Genomic DNA, 19,958 nt, shown 5'->3' with positions numbered 1-19,958 from the left:
TATATCACCTAAGGTCATTTTCTAAATATATTACTCAGGTATACTGAAAAGAACTGAAATAATGAGTTTGTCAGGGCTGTTGGTCAAGAATATCAGTGAGCACTGAATAAGTTAACATGATAAAAGGAGTAAGTAACATAAATAATCATTTACAAGGTAGTAGTAATTTGTATTTGAAAGAAAAAAATAATCTGCATAGTTGCAAACCTGTAAGACAGAATAGGTTTGGCTGCGAACAAATATCTGAAAAATGCCTGGAGAAGGAAATCAAGATGGCTGAGTAAGAGAACCTGGAGCTCACCTCTCCCCATGAACACATCAAAAATACACCTATAGTGGAACAATTCTCACTCAAACTAACTGGAAACTGGTAGAAAGACTCCAGTAAAACCAAGGTTGTAAGAAAGATACACACGTAATCAGGTAGGAAGGGAAGAAAAGTGATCAGGTCAGGACCTGTGTCCCTGGGAGGAGATTCAGAGTAAAAGGGAGATTACATGGGCAGACACACACCCTGGGGAGTGAGCAGGTTGAGAGGAGACAAGCCCCCCTTGGTGGGTTGGAGGACAGCTGGGACAAACAGAAGGACTGGGGAAGGCTGGACTCCACTTGTGAGAAATGCATTTACTGGCTATCCCCTGAGGCAGGACAGAGACAAATCTGCTCTAGTGGGTGCCAGGTACCCAGAGACTGCCCCACTGCATGCCCCAGCCCAAGCCAAGTGAAACTCCAGCCCCACTCACTCCACACTGCAGCATGGCACTGGATCTGGGTTGGCCATGACCAGGGAAAAGACTAGACCTATGGGAAACAGACGCAACCTGGTCCTAGGGAGGAGCCTGGGTGGGGTGGCAGTAGCTATTGCTGGTGCTTACTCAAGCAGTGCCTCAGAAGCTACCTAGATTTCTGACAGTAGCCGCTCCATCACACCTCACCCCCCCCATAGATGCAGAGAGATCACAAGGGCCCTGCCTGCCCTGCAGAGCAGTTCCACAACAGGGTGGGAGTCATGGAGGGTGGTGAGAGTGATGAGCTGTGAGAGACAAATGGGACTTGCTCATGAGGCAAGGTGGAGAGGTCTGCCCTGGCAGCTGCCAATTTCCTGTGACAGCTTTGCTATGCACCCCTGAGCCAAGCGAACACTCTGCCCCCATTCATCCATGCCACCACACAGCACTGGGTCTGGAGCACCTACGACCAGAAAAAAGACTCAACCATGTGACAGAGAGGTAACTGGGTTGGTCCCAGGGTGGAGCCTGGATGGGGCGATAGCAGCCATTGTTGGCACTTACTCAAGCAGTACCTCAGAAACCACACAGATCTCTGATGGCAGCTGCCCCACCACAACTAACATCCTGATACACACTGAGGGTCCATGTCCCACCAGCTCTGTGGAGTGGTTCTACAATAGGGCAGGGACAGCAGAGGCAGGGGGCAGTGATCAGCTGTAAGAGATATAGGGGACTTGCACACAAGGTTGCATCTGAGTGGAGCTGCAGACACCTGCTGCACAGGCAGCACACTGAACCTCTATCTGCACATGGGCCCCACTTGCTTCAGCACTCCCCTCCCCTGGGGCAAAGGTCCCAGTGTGGGGAGAGGGAGAGACTCTCACTTAAAGGGAATAGAGCCAGGTCAGGATGACCCTCAAGGTTTCTGCTCAAGCAACTTGGGATAGACCCTGCTCCTGACAGGGTAGTAATAGCCACGGAGCAGAGACAAAGTCCCACCTCACACTGGGTGACAGCTCTAGCCCCTCCATCTATAGACTGACCCACTACCAAGGTGATAGCAGCCAGCACACCTTGAGGAAAGATGTGACTTTCATCCATGTCAAATCCAGTTCTCTCACCAAAGGCATTGGGCACACTGAGTCTGTATAGTAATGCTCCCACAAAAGAACAAGGTTAACTGTTTCACCTAAATTCACAGAGGCTGAAAAAGGCGAAAAGAAAAGGCAAAGGAACTATCTCAATTCAAAGAGCAAGAGAAAATAATGAAACAGAAAAAAACAATTTACCAGATGAAGAATTCAAAATATTAGTAATAAAAATGTTAACTGAGTTAGGGAAAAGAATTGCTCTAAACAGTAAACATTTTAACAAGGAGATACAAAACATAAAAATGACCCAATCAGAAATGAATAATTCTAGCTGAAATTTAAAAAATATACTACAAAGAATGAATAGCAGACTAAGTGATACAGAAGAACTCATATGTGATCTGGAAGAGAGAATAATGGAAATCATCCAATCAAAGCAACAAAAAGAAAAACAAATTTTAAAAAAATGAAAGCAATCTGAGAGATCTGTGGAATAACTTAAGCATTCCAACATTTGCTATTATAGGGATTCCAGAAGAAGAGAGAGAGAAGGGGATCAAAAATGTATTTGAGGAAATTATGGCTGAAAAAGTCCCAAACCTGAAGAAAGAAAAGAGATATTCAGGTACTGGAAGCACAGGGGGTTCCAAACAAAATGAACTCAAACAGACCCACACCAAGACACATCATAATTAAAATGGCAAAAATTAAAGAGAGAATTCTAAAGGCTGCATAAGGAAAACAAAAAGCCATATACAAAGGAAACCCCCTAAGGCTATCAACTGATTTCTTTGCAGAAATTTTGCAGCCAGAAGAGTGACATAATATGTTCAAAGTGCTGAAAGGGAAAAGCCTGCAACCTATGACACTCTACCCAGGAAGAATATCATTTAGAATAGAAGGAAAGATAAAGAACTTCTCAGATAAGCAAAAACTAAGAGTTCATCAATAATAAACTTACCTTAAAAGAAATGTTAAAGGGTTTTCTCTAGGTGGGAAAGAAGTAAGAATTTATAAGAAAGAGAAAATTCCACTAGGAAAAGCAACTATATAGTAAGGATTGATGATCAACCACTTAGATAAATCAGTACATAGATTAAAAGACAAAAAAATTATAAAAGCAACTATAACAACAATAAACAGCTAAGGGATGAGCATGAAGATGTAAAATATGATATCAAAAACACAAAATGGGGACTTCCCTGGTGGTGCAGTGTTTAAGAATCTGCCTGCCAATGCAGGGGACATGGGTTTGATCCCTGGTCCAGGAAGATCCCACATGCCGTGGAGCAACTAATCCCATGGGCCACAACTACTGAGCCCTCATGCCACAACTACTGAAGCCCATGAGCCTAGAGGCCGTGCTCTGCAACAAGAGAAGCCACTGAAATGAGAAGCCCGTACACTGCAACGAAGAGTAGCCCCCGCTCGCCGCAACTAGCGAAAGCCTGTGCACAGAAACAAAGACCCAACACAGCCAAAAATAAATAAATAAACCACAAAATGAAGGGGAGAGGAGTAAAAATGTAGGTTTTTCAGAATGATGACTAGTTTAAAGCAAGTAGATAAAATTATAGGTCAATGTATATGAATCCCATGGCAACCACAAATCAAAAACCTGCAGTAAATACACAAAAACTAAAAAGAAAGAGCACAAGCCTACTACTAAAGAAAATCATCAAGCCACAATGGAAGAAACAAAGTAGAAGAAATGGACTGAGAACTATGAAAACAACCAGAAAAAAAAGTAATAAAATGGCAACAAGTACATACTTATCAATACTTATTTTAAGTATCAATGGACTAAATGCTCTGATCAAAAGACACAGGGAGGCTAACTGGATATAAAAAAACAAAAAACCAAAAACAAGACCCTTCAATATTCTGCAAAAGGAAAGATAAAAATCACATGGTCATCTCAATAAATGCAGAAAAAGCATTTGACAGAACTCAACATCCATTCTTGATAAAAACTCTCATCAAAGTGGGTAGAGAGGGAACATTATCTCGACATAATAAAGAACGTTTATGACAAATGCACAGCTAACATCATACTCAATGGTGAAATTCAGGAACAAGACAAGGATGCCCACTCTCACCACTTCTATTTATTTGGAAGTCCTAGCCACAACAATCAAACAAGAAAAACAAAAGGCACCCAAATTGGAAAGAAAGAAGTAAAACTGTCACTATTTGCAGATGACATGATACTTTAAAGTCTCCACCCAAAAAATTATTAGAACTAATAAATGGATTCAGCAGTTTCAGGGTACAAGATTAATATACAGAAACCAGTTTCTTTTCTACACACTAATAATGAACTATCAGAAAGAGAAAGTAAAAAAAAAAACATCCTGTTTAAAAATCACATCAAAAAGAATAAAATACCTAGGAATAAACTTAACCAAGGAGGTAAAAGACCTGTACTCTGAAAAAATAAAACATTGATGAAGGAAATTGAAGATGATACAAAGAAATAGAAAGATATCTTGTCCTCTTAGATTAGAATAATTAATATTGTTAAAATGGCCATTTTACCCAAAGCAATCTATAAATTTAATGCAATTCCTATAAAAATACCCATGATGGTTTTCACAGAACAAATATCCTAAAATTCATATGGAACCACAAAAGACTCTGAATTGCCAAAGCAATTTGAGAAAAAAGGAACAAAGCTGGAGACATAACCCTTCCAGTCTTCAGACTACACTGTAAAGCTACAACAATCAAAAGCACATGGTACTGGCACAAAACAAACACATAGATCAATGGGACAAAATAGAGAACCCAGAAATAAATCCATGTACTTACAATTAATCTGCAACAAAGTAGGCAAGAATATACAATGAAGAAAAGATAATTTCTTCAATAAGTGGTACTGGGAAAACTGGACAGCTTCATGTAAAATAATGAAATTAGAACATTTCCTCACCCCTTATATAAAATAAACTCAAAATGAATTAAAGTCCTAAATGTAGGGCTTGAAACCATAACACTCCTAGAAGAGAACACAGGCAGAACACTCTTTGACGTAAATCGTAACAATATTTTTTTTTGCATCTGTCTCCTAAGACAAAAGAAATAAAAGCAATGGTTTAAAAATGGGACTTAAGCTTAAAAGCTTTGGCATAACAAAGGAAATCATCAACAAAATGAAAAGATAACCTGTGGAATGGAAGAAAATATTTGCAAATGATATGACTGACAGGAGTTAATATCCAAAATATATAAACAGCTCATATAACTCAATATCAAAAAAGCAAACAACCCAATCAAAAAAACGGGCAGAAGATCTGAATAGACATTTTCCAAAGAATACATACAGATGGCTAACAGGCATATGAAAAGATGCTCAACATTGCTAATTAACAGAAAAAATGTAAATCAAATCAGCAGTGAAATATCACCTTACATCTGTCAGAATGGCTATCATCAAAAAGGCTACAAATAACAAGTGTTGGAGAGGATGTGAAGAAAAGGGAACATTCATACACTGTTGGTAGGAATGTAAATTGGTGTAGCCAGTTTGGAAAACAGTATGGAGGTTCCTCAAATAACTAAAAATAGAACTACCAATGACCCAGCAATTCCACTCCTGGGTGTGTATTTGGAAAAAAAGAAAACACTAATTCAAAAAGATACATGCACCCCAAGGTTTGTAGCAGCCCTATGTAGAATAGTCAAGATAAAGAAGTAACCCAAGTACCCATCAACAGATAAATGAATAAAGAGGATGTGGTATACATGTATATATATGTGTGTGTATATATATATGGACACACACACATACACACACATACACACAATAGACTATTACTCAGCCACAAGAATGAAATTCTTCTATTTGCAGCAACATAGATGGACCTAGAGAATATTATGCTTAGTGAAACAAGTGAGACAGTGAAAGACAAATACTGTATGATATCACTTTTATGTGGAATATAAAAAATAATACAAATGAATGTATACGCAAAACAGAAACAGACTCACAGATATAGAAAACGACGTGGTGGTTACCAAAGGGGAGAGGGAAGAGGGGATGAGCAAATTAAGGGTATGGGATTAAGAGATACAAACTAGTATGTATAAAATAGGTAAGCCTCAGGGATACATTGTATAGCAAAGGGAATTGAAGGCATTATCTTGTAATAACTTTTAATAAAGTATGATATGTAAAAGTACTGAAGCACAATACTATACACCTGAAACTAACATTATAAATCAACTATACTTCAATAAAGAAATTCTAAATTTCCCATTTTTAAATACTGAAAAGTCAAAAGCTACTGTTTTGTTTCTAATCTGAAGTTAGATGAATTTAATCATAACGATGTTAATTATAACATAAGGGTTGCCACCAGAACAATTAAAAACAGAATTTACCACCCAACTTCCAAAGTATATTTTTTAAAAATTAAGAAACTAAAGAAAGGAAATAGAAAAATGTAAAACAAAAGGCAAAAAACAAAACAGCAGAAGAACATGAAATAAGCAGATTTCTAATAAACATAAACAGCAATTTCCACCATTATAAAGCATGATTTCTTGAAGTAGACCAAAATACTATATCTTGCTTTCCTACTTACACAGTTCTAAAAGAAAATAAAACTAGTCAAAAAAAGAATTCCTAAATGTGCATTAGACAATAATATGGAAACAAAAATTCAATAGATAAATCAGAATGTAATGCAAAGGGAAGATGACAATCATTTTAAATTGATACAAGCTACATCCAAAGTAAAGACCTGATTAATAAATATCTATATGCAAAATTAAAATAAACCATTTTAAGATATAAAGCAAAAAATGTATTAGAGATGTAAATGACATTAATGGACATTTATGAAACCATTATCTGTATATAATAGAGAAAATACTCAAGTATATAAAGTATACATAACAGCCACACTTCTCAAAATCAAACTTTAACAGAAGTTCCCAGTGTGTTATACTGATATCAACACTCCAGAAGAAATGTCATTATGTCACTTGTGGCTTTATTTATTCTTCATTGGAACATGTTGCTCCAGTTTAAGATATTGAATAAAATGCATAAAGGATAAGAATGATATGATTGATAAAGTAGAATTAATAGATGAAACCTAACACATACAGATTTATTCTCCTAAGTATTCATGGAACACTTGAAAAATGCATCACGTGTGTAAAGGAAAATCCTCAGTAACTTCCACACAGATATAGGTGCTCTACCCAATAATAGTGAAGTATATTCCCTGTTGACCCTTGTACACAGTTTATTGTTTTTGATATCTCTGTGGAATATCTTCCAATGGGAACTTCTAGAATTGACTGCCACTAGCAGAGTACTACAGTGTCAGCTTCTACTGCTCTCTCTTTCATTTGCACAAATACTAGCCTCGCACAAAGTTTTTCTCATATTCCAAATTGTGTTCATTGCTAAGAATGCAAATACCTCCTTTAAATTTTGAAGCTGGTTTGATTTGGGGTTTTGCGTCTGTGAGGCATGTTTGGACAATAAAAATAAATGAAATTCAGAAAGAAATTTAGAATGGTGAGACAAATGGCCATTAAAGCATTACCATTTATAAATGAAGTTAGAAGTGAGGAATCTGTTAGAAGAGAGACAGCATCAACATGAACTTCACTGGTTATCAAGGAACTGAACATAAAAATGATACATTAATATGTAATCTTATGAAAGAAAACTGTAAATTGGTACTTTTATGCTTTGTTCATATAAGAAAGTGATATAAGCTTTTGGAATGCAATATAGGAATACCTATTAAATTTAAAATATGCATACCTTTTTGATCTAACATTTCTGCTACATTCTTTATAAACACCCCACAATTGCAAAGAACTTTTCATTAATCATCCATAATAATGGTGAAAAATGGAAAGAACCTAAACATTCTTAAATTGAGAAACTAAATAACAATGTTAGATCCATAAATGGATTATGATGTGACTATTAAAAACAATGAAAAGTTCCATATGTGTTGGCAGTGAAAGCTATTCAACATATTATTACAAGGTGAAAAATAAAAACAGATGAAAACAAAAACCCACAAGCACTACAGGAACATAGTTAATACTGCATCATTTTGTTAAAATAGAGCAAATATAGTATATAAACATGTATATTTAAAAGGTGAAATAGTATACAAAAACTATTGACAATGTATATTTTAGAGAGGGAATGGTAAAGTAAATGGAAACTAGTATTTCTGTAATGTGATTTAGTGTAGCTTTGTGTTACTTTTTTAATCAATAAGAATATGAAAATTACTTTGAAAGAAAGATCAAAAGAAGTTAATGCTCTACAGTAGGGAAAATAAGATGACGGTGGTAATATTGTTCTTAAGAGTATATAATAAGAACTAGTCTCACCAGAGTTAGAGTCATGAAGTCTTCATTTGGTAGATAATGAAAAAAAGATTAAATGCTAAATTAAAAAAAAATTAAAAACCCTCCCCAGGTTCTCTATATGCCTGACTCCTTTATATTCTATAGATGTTGGCTTAGGTACCACCTAAGAATTTTTCCCTGACCATCCTAGTTAACTTAGGTACCATGATATACTCTTTATCCCAGGAGCTGTTTTATTTCCTTTATCATAATCTGTAGGATTTTTTGTTTATGTATTTTTTTCCAGTCTATCTCTTCCTATTTAGAATAGAAGTTTCAGTAAGGTGGGGACATAGTTTATCTTTTTCATCTTTGTGTCGCTAAAGGGTAGTGCTTCTTGCAAGGTACAAAATAAGCACTCAATATTATAATAAAAGAATGTATAGATGGGTGGTCAAGTGTTAAGGTGAAAGACATATGAGGATTTAATTGAATATGGTGAAACCTTGGTAATGGCACCATGCTGAAGCCAGTTGGTCACACTAAAAACCTAGCACTTCTGCTTGATTCCTTTCTATTCCTGCCCTTGAAAGTCCAACCCATCAGTAACCTTCTATCCTCAATACATCCCAAATCTCACTTCTCTCTCTCACTACCACTGTCATTGATGTTACCATCAATTCATGGCCAAATTACTTTTAGGGCCTACTAATTCTTTTTTCTTGCATAAATCCTTCCAAAGTCTTTGATATGAATAAAACCCAAACTCCTGACCACAGTCAAGAAGGCCTTGTACAAATCTGTCTATGACTCCAAGATCCTCATCAACTTGCATTCTCTTCTACATCCACACCAAGTTCCAAGCGCCCTGGCCTTTCAGAATGAAGTGTCTGGCGCAGGGACCTTACAATTATTGCTCACACCTTGTTTACCCTCCTTATATTCCTCCTTATGCTAACATTTTCTCACGGATCTCTAAAGAATTACCTCCTGTCACATTCACTCTCTAGCCTTTATTTACCTAAGTTTATTTTCTATACCGCATTTATTAATATATGAAATTATTTCTTTATTGGTTAACTTGTCTTGGGTTACCAGATATGAAGCTCCTCAAGGTGAGGAACTCTGTCTTTCTTGTTCATCACCACATTCCTATAATCTAGATGATTTCTTGCTATAACTAGACAATATTTGTTCAAAGAATAATGAAATGAAACTCTTTGGATGGGAATATTTCTACCACTTTAAAAGTTATCATATTTCCAGTCATGTGTATTTTTTTCTCAGTTCCCTAACCAGGGATCAAACCTAGGCCCTGGTGGCAGTGAAAGCAAAGAGTCCTAACCACTGGACCGCTAGGGAATTTCCTAAAGCTCATCTCTTAAGAAATTCTTCTCTTTTTTCTTAAACTAATAATTGCATCATTCTTCATCTCCTTTTCCAACTGCTCCTTTGTTGGGAAAGCTTTCTCTCACCTTCCTAATTAGGTCTATTGCACACTCAAAGCATCACATAACTTTCCATATAGTACTTAACTGAGTCTTTATTTACCTAATTTTTAAAAATAAGTTTTTCCCATGCCTATGTCCTTCACTAGATTTTAACTCTATGAGGACAGAGATAATATCTATTTTAGTTTACCATTTAATCCAAAGTGATTATCTTAACATCTGGCATATCTTAGGCACTCAACATTTCTTCAAAAATTAAATCACCCCAAGTGGCATTCCTCATTGTCTAGCATAAAATATATAAATATGTTTTTAGTAGTATAGATCTACATCTTAGGATTAAACTATCAATCAACAACATGAACCATACACATATTTATTTAATTGGTTGGTCTTTGGGTTCTTTATTTTTTTCCAAAGTAAAACTCTGGGAACATAAATCTGATTAACTGAAAGCCTCTTTTAATTGAATTCTATGTAAGTAAGGTTATTATTTCATGCAACCAAAGCTCATGGATTTACAAAAAGGATGAATTAGCTTTTTTCCTTCCATGTTGAATTCAATTCCTCTTCTTGAAGTATGTAATGAGCGCCATTATTGCACTTTATAAGAAATCTTTCATTCAGTTAACTAATGAAGAACCTCCCCTTCCTATCCCCTGTACATACCATTCCAGTCATCAAAATTTGTTTCTATAAGTATGCAAAATGCTTTTATAAATGAATTTCAACAATTGACACATATCTTTTTTGGTCCTCTTATATCCTAGCCATTGAAATATATTCTGTATATCCAAAATACAGTTTTTTATAAATGTAGCACTGGGAAAGGACAGTTGGTTAAACATTTTTCCATTTAGCCTTCATCTCACATTTAATGATTCATTTTTAGCAGGGTCAGCATTGAATATAGGAACATAAAGTTAAGTTCTCTCAAAAGGTTGAACGTTTTGTCATTTCCTGAAAGACTGAAGAAAACCAAACCCAGCTAGCCACACTCACTTTCTAGGTTGATAATATTTTTACTTGTACCTGAGTCTTCAAAACCAACTGGGAACTCAGAGAAATCAAAATACTTAAAGAAATTAAAGATCCATTATCACTTTAAGTTGCTGAAGGACTTTAAGATTTAAAAAATTTTTCAATCCAGAGAGGGCTTACTCATCTCTTACAAGCATTTCTTTGGTCTATCCTAGGAAATAAAGTCAATTAAAAATACAAAAATAGTTTGTTTTATAGCTATAAGCGCTTGTGTACTGTAGCATTGTGTATAGTAGAAATAAGTGATTAAATCTAATTGTTCAAAGACTTTGGAAATGGCAACATACTCACGTAACTAGAGGAAGCTGTGAGGCATATCCTGAAATCTTGGATATAGAGTCTCTATTTTTCATATCAAAACAGGAATATATAAAGTCAGCTTAAAGGGAGTGTTTATTCTAAGACAAAAAGTTAATTTGAAACTGAATCTGAAGATTTTATACCAACACACACACACACACACACACACACACACACACACCCCTACATATACACACATGTCCATATGTATATGTGTGTTCATCTTAGCAAGGAAAGGGGAGAAAAACATTATGGTTAAAAATGCAAGCAGAGGGCTTCCCTGGTGGCACAGTGGTTGAGAGTCTGCCTGCCGATGCAGGGGACACGGGTTCGTGCATAATATTTACTCAATAAACAATAGCAACCAGAGAAATAATTGCATACGTTGTGGTAGACTGGGCTTCCTGGGAAGCCCTGAGTTGGAGATTAACATGCAAGACGTTTATTTGAGGTCCTCAGGATCCACACCTGGGGAGGGCAAGGGACAGGAAGGAAGCAGAGTTGGGCAGAGAGAAGTTGATTCATCTTCAGCAAGTGTTGCAGCTGTCCCCACAGGGAAGCTGGGAAAGCCCTCCAGAGTTAGCTCTCCCTGCGTCAAGGAGTCTGGACCTCTGGCCTCAGGGACCAACCAGTCATGGGATACAGGCTGTTCCATCAGAGGCAGCTCTCTCTAGCCTAGGGCGATTTCTGGAGAGGGTTAGCAATTAAGAGCTGTCAGCAGTCATACTCCCAGCAACTGCGGGCATAATTCCTTCAGTCCTGAAAAGGGGCCAGTGTGGCTCACAACAGTATCCTTTACATTGGTTGAAAAGAAAGACAATATGCCTGGCATTTCTCTTTTCTCTGGATTCCTCTCCAAGTTCAGTCGTCTCACGAAGGACATTTCCCACAATTTAAAAAAAGATGCTTTGTCACACTTTCACTTCATTTTCCTCCCTATCCATCACAACTATTTTTTCTTCTTTATTCCTTCCATGTATATGTTTCTGGACTTGGTTTGCTACCATAATTTACACACAATGCAGAGATTATGTGTCCTTTTCAAAAATGTGCTTTTCTTAATAGCTTCTCACCCTTTTAACCACCTTGACAAACAGCCTCAGGATATTAAAAATGATACATTTTCACTTGGAGAGAAATATTTAAAATGTAATTTGAATAGGTAGTTAAGCATGTTTCCCTGAAGGTGTTATCATTTGACAATTTGATATTTTAATATCAAATGTAAGTCCTTGACATGGCCTGCCCTTTCCCCAGGAGATGCATAAAAATAACATGTGTATCTGAACAATTTCCTAGCTGGAGCAGGTTTTATTTTGTGCCCCCAATTATAATTATCTTCACTGCATTGTAAAGAATGTGTTGTACAACAAATTCTCTATTAACAATCACAATGTGTACAAATTATCTTCATCCCAGAACATCTCAAGGGGCCAGGCTGTTTGTATATGATAACAGCTCATTGAGACCCAAATTATGGAAAATTAAAAGAAATGAATAGGAAACATACTGCTATTTAACCACCAGTTTTTAAAACGTATGTGTTGCAATTCAAATGTAAAGTAGGCTCTTTGAAAGAATCTAGTCAGATAAAGAAGGAGGAGTGGGGGAGAAAGAGCCAGAGGAGGAGGGAAGGAATAGTACCAAGGGAAGTGTGAGGAGAAGTATCTTGATTTTTTGTCTCAGAAAAGAGAATTAGTGAATTAGAAAAATAAATAAATAAAGACTCTTTTATGCTATTAAGAATAATTAACAATTGGATAACTAAGATTTAAATTTTTAAAAATACATGAATAAACTGTAATACTTTTAGTATTCTAAAATTTAATATTTAATGAACTACAAATTTTAAATACTGACACTAAAGTCTTTGCAGGTGAGGAAATCAACTCGATATTTAAGACACTGAGCTCCTAAGGTCCCCCTCCCTCATAATAAAGACATTAATTTCAATTTCCTTCTCAATTAACAAGGCCTTTATTTTTACACTAAATTTAAAGGTTAGAGTAAAATGACTGGATTTCACATATAACCAAGAAAGGATATGTAAATCAGATAAGTAACTCTGAGAAGTTACATGATGAGCTAAAGGCTATGTGAGTGGGAAAATTCCAATACAGGAGACAGAGAAATGTGGAGGAATGCTTACTAGTATTGGGCCAATCACTTTTCAGGACCCAGGGAATACAGTAATAAGATTTTCAAAAAATGAGCATGACATGAGAATGAGGCTAATGAGAAGAGGCAATACAGACAAACAGGTCTCTAAGTGTACTTTTTTTTTACAAGGTGGAAAAACGAACAGCAGATAAATGATATGTCTTTCAGTGCTCAGGAAGATGAAGAGAGATGTTTTGGGAGGAAAATGATGTATGAGGCAAGATTCTTTCATTCGTAAGAGATAGGAAAACCTTCCGTCTCCACACGCTTAAACAAAAACAGGCCTTTAATATATTACGTAGCTCAAGATTCTTAGAAATAAGTGGCTTTAGGAGCAGCTGAATCCAGGTACTCAAAAGTCCTTATCAAGACTAAGACTTGTTCTTTCCATCTCTCGGCTATGCTTTGCGCTGTGTGGGTTTCCTTCTTAGCTTCAGACTTCCTCTTGCTGGCAAAATAGATGTCAAGGCTTTTAATTTGCATTATACTCTCTTGGCAACTGCATGAGAAAGAACCTTGCTTTTCTGTTCTTTTCATCAGAAGCCCCCAGTACTAGCTCTAAATGGACCAACTTGGATTAGTGTTCATCCCTAGGCAGAGGGAAGCCATTCCTGTGTGCAATGTTCATTCGGATCCCATAAACTGAGAGAATGGGAAAGTAGTACTTTCTCAAGGAAAAATCAGGGTGCAATCATCAGATAATGGGACCAAAAGAGTATCTGTTTACTACCAAAGGGAAGGATAAAATAATTAAATCTGAATTCAGTGAAGCCTCTTTGGGAAGAAAGGGAGGTAAACATTAAGTACCACCTTTCCTAGCGTTGACTCTATTCACTTTCATTCGGAAAAACTAGACCCAGATTTTTAGAAGGGAAGAAGTGTGCCTAGAAAATATTTCTTCTCGTTTTTTCTTTCCTTTCTAACCAATCTGCAGATAAGTCTTGTAGATAATGCATGCTGATAGTTTGTATTTTGTATTTGATGCTTTAGTTGATTGTATTGAAATTTTAAACTTCCAAGCAATGACACTGAGTGGCATTATACTTGCCTCCACCTATAAGCTGTGGAGGATGGGAAGCAAGCAGAGAGGCAAAGGAGATTACAATGAAAGCAGCTCTTTTGCCGCTTTCCTGTTTGCCTATTTCTGTTCCCCTCTAACCTTAAAAGGACCTAATTAAGGAATGTGATCACTAAGCAATTGAAACTAACTCAGGACTTATGCTCTCCCGAATGCACACCATGCCTTGTCTAACCTGTTGATTCTTTTCCTAGATAAAAAGAAGACTAGCTCTCTTCCCCCAGTAGCCCCTCTAAGCAATGCTGCAGGCAGATCACTCAGGCAAGATAACATCTGAAGAGAAAGCCAGTCTGCACTCAATGGAGAGGCAGAACCCAACCTCCCGCCTTGATGATTCACTGAGATTCTTCCCCCTGCCCCCGCATTTTTCCCTTTAAAAACTGTCATGACTGAGGAGAATCTTCGGAGCTGGTCTCTGGACACAAGTCCACCGTCTCCCCAGAGAGCCAGCTTTTCTGATTAAAGCAGCTTTCTTTTCTAGGGACATTTGCCTCTAGAATTATTGGCATGTGAGCAGTGAGCAGCCGAACCTATGTTCGGTGGTTACAAGATACAAGAGCATAATAATGAGGGGCAATTGCAATTATCCTGAATTCCAGGCCACCTGAAAGGATAAGGGAAGAAAAGGAAGAAACAAAAAACAAAAACAAAAGCACACAGCCTAATGTGCAAGAGAAAGTCATCATAATCCTTTCTTATGATAACTTTAATTAATGGCTTTGTGGGGTTGTAATTTTATTTTTTCCCAGTTAGCTCTCTAATATGCATTTAATTTGATAAACCAAGTGTCCTACACAATGAAATACTTCTGTTACTGAGATGTCTGTGAGGCACCTAGCCTAGACAGAGACAGACAATGTCTCCCCCCACTAACTATCTGATAAGGCTTGTTGACTTGATGCTACGTAAGGCAAAAATGTGTGATTCAGTTAAGAAAAACATGAAAAAAATTAAAAACAACAGTATCTTAAGGAGTAATAATAAATTAGGAACTGTTAATGAACAGGAATTTATTATAATTATTGACCATATCTTAATTTGTATGAATATAGGTGCCTCTAAGGTAAAGCTTCACTTGACAAGCTCAGTTAGAGTGACTTTCATAAGGGCAAGGAAGAATGTATTTGTCTAAACTGTATCTGGCATAATCAAATGATTAAATTGGATGTGAAAGAGAAAGGAAAAAAGTACACAGATAAACCTGTGAGACTGACTGCTATTATGGAGAACTGCAGGTCTGACATGAGAACAAAGTGTAGGTGGTGCCCAGTGATTCACTCACGAAAACAGTTGAGAGCAAGCAGGGAATAACATTTAGAACCCTAGATGCACGGATGCCAATTTCCAGAGCAAGGGTAATAAAGTAAACTTGAAATTTTGACATGTAATGATTTCTTTTATGAACTAATAAAATTATATACATATATTCATATATTTTTATATACACATAATTTTTATGTGTTGAGAATGATCTTCAGACTGAAAAAAAAGCATAACGAACATTATTGGTAAGAGGAACTTCCTATTATGTGTAGTTGGATGAATTATAGGAAAGCACCTGTTGAATTAAATGAGGCTACATTTCAGGCTACTAAAAAACCTGTGTTTGAAATTATTGTGCTATTTTCGACGGTCTTGGTGCCACAAGGCTGCAAATAAACAGTGGTTCTTATTTTTTAAAAAGGACAGTAATTAGCTACATACAAACTTTAGACCTTAAAGCCTCAGGTGAATCTCAAGCACAATTTCATAATTATTAAAGAAGTGGGGCTCTCTGCTCTTTCCTCTTTGACAGACAGTTGCATCTTCTTGTGCAATACTGGCCCCATCCCTGAGACAGTCAGGAAGGTCAGAGTAAATCGATTTGTCCACATTGGATGCCTCGTCGCCAGGATGCTTTTAACTCTGTCAAAATGGATATTGCGCATCAATGACCCCTTCACTGACCTCAGCTACATGGTCTACATGCTCCAGTATGATTCCACCCATAGCAAGTTATGACACAATCAGGCTGAGAATGGGAAGCTTGTCATCAACGGAAGGCCCATCTTCATCTTCTAGGAGCAAGCTTCCACCCACATCAAATGGGGTGATGCTGGTGCTAAGTATGTTGTAGAATCCACTGATGTCTTCACTAACTTGGACAAGGTTGGGGCTTATGAAAGGATGGAGCCAAAAGGGTCATCCTCATCTCTGTCCATTCTGCCAATGTCCGCATGTTTGGGCATAAATCATGAGAAGTATGACAATAACCTCAAGATTGTCAGCAATGACTCCTCTACCACCAACTGCTTGGGTCCTCTGGGCAAGGTCATCCATGATGACTTTGGCATGATGGAGGAACTCATGGCCACGGTCTATGCCATCACTGCCACCCAGAAGATCGCAGATGGCTCCTCTGGGAAGCTGTGGTATTATGGCTGTGGGGCTGCCCAGAAGACCATCATCCCTGCTTCTATGGGCACTGCTAAGGCTGTGGGCAAGGTCACCCCTGAGCTGAATTGGAAGCTCACTGGCATGGCCTCCCAGATCCCAAATCCCAGCTCCAATGAGTCAAGAATCTAACCTGTGGTCTGGAGAAAGCCACCAAATGTGATGACATTGAGAAAGAAGGTGGTGAAGCAGGCAATAGAGGGCCCCCTAAAGGACATCCTGGGTTACACTGAGGACGGGCTGCCTCCTGCGACTTTAACAGTGATACTCCCACTTTCACCTTTGATGCTGGGCTGGCATTGCCCTCGGTAGCTGCTCTGTCAAACACATTTTCTGTTATGACAATGGGTTTGGCTACAGCAAAAGGGTGGTGGGCTTTATGGTCCATATGGCTTCCAAGGAGTAAGAGATCCCTGGACCACCAGCCTCAGTGAAAACAAGATAAGGAAGAAAGAAGCCCTCAGTTCCTAAGGAGTTCTTGCCCCAACTCAATCCCCCAACACACTGAGAATATCCCATCCTCAACAGTTTCCACCCCAGAGCTCCTGAAGAAGAGGGAGAGGATTAGGGAGCCCTCCCTGGTCATGTATCATCAATAAAGAACAATGTGCACAGTCAAAAAGGAAAGGAAAAAAGAGATAGTCTGTGAACATTAGAAATGAAAGTGGAGATCCGCAGAAGCTAGGAGGAGTTTATAAAGGATGAGTCAGGTCAGACTAGCTTCATTCTCCTTTGGACAAAATTTCTAAAGAGGTGGCTTATGTTCATCTGGATTAAGCAAGGCATTTGGCACAGTCAAAACAGAAACATAACCTGGATAATCGTACAGGGAAATAGATTCATAAGTAAGTGCCTAACAACCATATCAAAGATCCCAGTTACTGAACTGATTAATTCCTAGAGCACAATTTTCTATTGTTTATCAAAAGTCTCTCTTTTTTTTTTCTTTCTTTTTAAAAATAGCTACCACACTTGAGCACCTACTATGTGTTAGGCATTGTGCTAATCCCCTGACATGAATTTTATCCCCACAATAACCAAAAAGATAGATAGTTTTCAAATTTTACATTACCTAAATTGAAAGATTGGTCCAAGGTCACCAAGCTATAGTCAGGAAGTACAAGCTTTTCAAATATGCAAATTACATGAAGCTGGAGAAAGAACAAATATGTTGGACTCTAGAATAGGGCTCTAAAAGAATCTAAACTCATTAGTACATCAGATTAAATATGAAATTCATAGGTATTTTATTTGTTAACAAGCTCATTCTGAGTCAGGAGTGTTGACGTGGCTGCTGAGAAAATGAAAAGATTCTGAGGTCTTACTGTAGGATAAGATTATCTGAAGAAAGGGAGGTGGCACGCTTGTTTTTTTCAGTATTTTCAGTTCCAAACTCTATACCTTAATATGGGGTGCATTGATCAGGATTTTTTCCTTGTTAATGACAGAGACTCCATATGCAAGAAAGGAATTTTTTGGCTTACAGGGCTGAGAAGAGTTTTCAGGTAACCTACAAACCTGGAGAAAGAGCTGCTAGAACCTTGACTTGAGGGATGGAAAACAGGGTCTCAGAGCGAATTTCTCATCTCTGCTTATCACTGCTCATTTTGCATGCTGGTCTTACCCTCTGTTATTTCATACAGGCCTTCACCACTGTCAGGGACCATTACTATCAAGAGTCTCAGCTTAGCTGTTACAGTGGAAAGAGAAAGCTTCTGGCCCTGTACCCTGACGGCAATCCCTGAGAAGAATTCTGTTTGGCCATGCTGTAGCCATATAGAAACCTTTGTCCGAATCACTACTGTCAGAGAGATGGGGTAATATGGTTGGCCATGATTTTGTCATATGATCACTTTCTTGGCCAGTGGCTGCCTAGGGTGTGGGGAAAAGCAGAATCTGTTACTAGAAGAAAGAGGATGAAGAGCTGGCTGAGCACATCACACTTGGTTTATTAACTTTGGACATGTTCCAAGAGGAACAGGGAAAGGGAAGAGAATTGAAACTGCACTACGAAGACCAGATGAAGAACCAGAGATAGTTACTCTTGAAAAAAGGAAAGTTCAGAGAAGACAAAAGGATTGCTAAAAAAAGAAAAAAGAAACAACGTCTACATAGTTCAAGGGACAGAATCTGAACATCCTCGTTGGAAGAAGGATTTCATTTTTAAGATGTTTTCAACTTTATGATATTTTAACTTTCAAAGCCAAGAGCTGTCCAAGGTGTCTCTAGATGACATAGGAACTCTGTCATTTCCATTTTGAAGGCATAAGCTGTTTTACCACTTGACAGGGAAGTTGCAGATGTGTTATGAGTATCAGATGAATGGCTGGACTAAATTACTTTAAGTAAGAGAGAAGCAATGGCTAAACCTAGATTTTAAAGTCAAATATGAATATGAATCTAAGCTTTGGTACTTACTATTTATGTGAAGTTGGACAAACTGCCTACTCCCTTTAAGCTTCTTTTTTTTTTTTTTTTTTTTGTGGTACACGGGCCTCTCACTGTCGTGGCCTCTCCCGTTGCGGAGCGCAGGCTCCAGACGCGCAGGCTCAGCGGCCATGCCTCATGGGCCCAGCCGCTCCGCGGCATGTGGGATCTTCCCGGGCCGGGACACGAACCCGTGCCCCCTGCATTGGCAGGCGGACTCTCAACCACTGCGCCACCAGGGAAGCCTTTAGCTTCATTTGTAAAATGGAGATTGTTATTATTACCTTGCAGGACTACTGTGAGTAGTGGCGATACCCTACAGAGAATTCCTTCTTCATTGGTAACTCTTAATAAATTATAGTTTATGTGTATAAATATGCACAGACACGTATATCCTGAGATTCTCTGACATCCTTTAAATATGGAAGCATGCCAAACCCAAACCATAATAAACCTTTACATATGCACAGATCATGGCTATGCAAGTACGTGTGTGTTTGGAATGAGAGAAAGACCAGGAATGCAAGGGCAGCTGAGTGCATATAGTAAGAACGCATCAAGAAAATGTATCAAGACTGTCCACCATCTTGGAATTTACTGTCCTGAAATCCTAGCACCCCTTTGGTAGCTTTCAGAAAATTTGGATTAGCAAATAGGATCTAAACATGTATTTCATGAGGATTAAATGAGATGATAAGTGCAAATTTGCTTAGAAAAATTCCTAGTACCCAAGGAATTTTATTACCTCTCAATAAAATTTTATTATTATTTTCATTAAAGGTTTATCATACAGTCTCCTTCTACTATAATATGAGCTTCTCAAGACACAATTCATGTCATATTAATCTTTTTCCCAAGACTTTAGTATAATGCCTGGTGCTTTCTAGGCACTTACATAAAAGATGGGAAAAAAAGG

At 37.8% G+C, this 19,958-nt stretch overlaps 1 pseudogene; it reads left to right on the top strand.

The window, feature by feature from the left end:
• Positions 1-16,086: 16,086 nt before the first annotated feature.
• Positions 16,087-17,021, top strand: LOC101321163 (glyceraldehyde-3-phosphate dehydrogenase pseudogene; annotated as a pseudogene).
• Positions 17,022-19,958: the final 2,937 nt, after the last annotated feature.

The sequence above is a fragment of the Tursiops truncatus genome, chromosome 8 (genome assembly GCF_011762595.2).
Source record: "Tursiops truncatus isolate mTurTru1 chromosome 8, mTurTru1.mat.Y, whole genome shotgun sequence".
NCBI lineage: Eukaryota > Metazoa > Chordata > Mammalia > Artiodactyla > Delphinidae > Tursiops > Tursiops truncatus.
The sequence above is the reverse complement of the archived record's forward strand: the minus strand, read 5'-3'. Positions and strand labels throughout refer to the sequence as shown.